Raw genomic sequence first — 1,923 nt, forward strand, 5'->3', positions numbered from 1 at the left:
TATATAAGTTTAGGAAGAACTACACAAATGTAATAAAAATATAAACTTATGTTATACTTAAAGCTAGAGACATACCTGTTTCATTCTTCTTCATATGGCTCTCAAATTGTCCCAGCACTATTTATTGAATAGGGTATTTTTTCCTTAGTGCATGTTTTTGTCTGCTTTGTTGAAGATCGGTTGGTTGTAGGCATTTGGCTTTATTTCTGGATTCTCCATTCTGTTTCATCAACCTATGTGTCTAATTTTATACTAATACCATAGTGTTTGATTTCTTTAGTCTTGTAGTGTAATTTGAAGTTAGGTAATGTGATGCCTCCAGATTATTCTTTTTCCTTAAGAGTGTTTGGCTATTCAGGCTCTTTTTTTATTCCATATGAAATTTAAGATTGTTTTTCTAATTCTGAGAAAAATGATGTTGGTATTTTGATAGGAATTGTGTTGAATCGGTAAATCACTTTGGGCAGTATGAACGTTTTAACAATGTTGACTATTCCAATCCATGAGCACGGGATGTTTTTCCATTCATTTATGTCATCAAAAATTTCTTTTCATCAATGTTTTGTAATTCTCCTTACAGAGATCTTCCCCCTCCTTTGTTAAGAATCTTCCTAGGTCATTGGGCTCAGTGGCTCATGCCGGTGGTCCCAGCACTTTGGGAGGCTGAGGTGGGAGGATCACTTGAGGCCCGGAGTTCAAGACCAGCGTTGGGGGCAGTGGGGGGAAATAATATTCCTAGGTTTTTTTGATTTTGTTTTGTTTTTGCAGCTATTGTAAATGATATCAAGTTCTTGATTCACTTCTCAGTTTGGCTGTTAGTAGTGTATGGAAATGCTACTGATTGGTGTACATTAATTTTGTAATCTGAGACTTTACTGAATTTATTCATCAATTCTAGGAGTCTTTTGGAGTTTTCTTTAGGGTTTTATGGATAAAAGATCATATCATCCGCAAATAGGGATAGTTTAATCTCTTTTCCAATTTGGAGGCCCTTTATTTCTTTCTCTTGCATGACTGCTCTGGCTAGGACTTCCAGTACTATGTTGAATAGAAGTGATGACAGTGGGCATACTTGCCTTGTTCCAGTTCTTAGGGGGGGAATTCTGTCAACTTTACCCTGTTCAGCAGGATGTTGGCTGTGAGTTTGTCATATATGACTTTTATTACTTTCATGTATGTTCCTTGTGTTCCTTGTTCATTACAGGTTTTTTTTTTAATCATAAACAGGTGCTGGATTTTATTGAATGCTTTTTCTGCATCTAACAAGATGATCATATTGTTCTTGGTTTTAATTCTATTTATGTGGTGAATCACATTTATTTATTTTTCTATATTGAACTATGCTCACATACCTGCGATCAAACTCACTTTATCAAGATGAATTATTTTTTCGATGTGGTTTTGGATTCTGTTTGCTACTATTTTGTTGAGGATTTCTGCATCTATGTTCATGAGTGATACTGGCCTTCATTTTTCTTTTTTTGTTGTGTCCTTTTCTTGCTTTAGTATTAGGGTGATACAGGCTTTATAGAATGAAGTAGGGAGGATTCCCTCCTTCTTAATCTTTTAGAACAGTCTCAGTAGGATAGGAGCCAGTTCTTTGTAGGTCTGCTAGAATTCGACTGTGAATCTGTGTGGTACTGGAATTTTTTTGTTGTTCTTGGGAGATTTTTTGTTACTGACTCAATCTCGCTACTTGATATTGGTTTGTTCAGGATTTCTATTTCTTCCTGATTCAAGCTTGGGAGGCTGTATATTTCCAAGAATTTATCCAATTCCTCTAGATTTTCTAGTTTCTGTGCATATAATTTTTTGTAGTAGATTTGGATAAATTTTTGTATTTCTGAGGTATCATTTGTAATGTCTCCTTTTTCATTTCTGATTGAGTTTATTTAAATCCTCTCTCTTCTTTTCTTGCTTAAT

This window comes from Propithecus coquereli, unplaced genomic scaffold (assembly GCF_000956105.1).
Source record: "Propithecus coquereli isolate 6110/MARCELLA unplaced genomic scaffold, Pcoq_1.0 Scaffold115, whole genome shotgun sequence".
In the NCBI taxonomy this organism is placed as follows: Eukaryota; Metazoa; Chordata; class Mammalia; order Primates; family Indriidae; genus Propithecus; species Propithecus coquereli.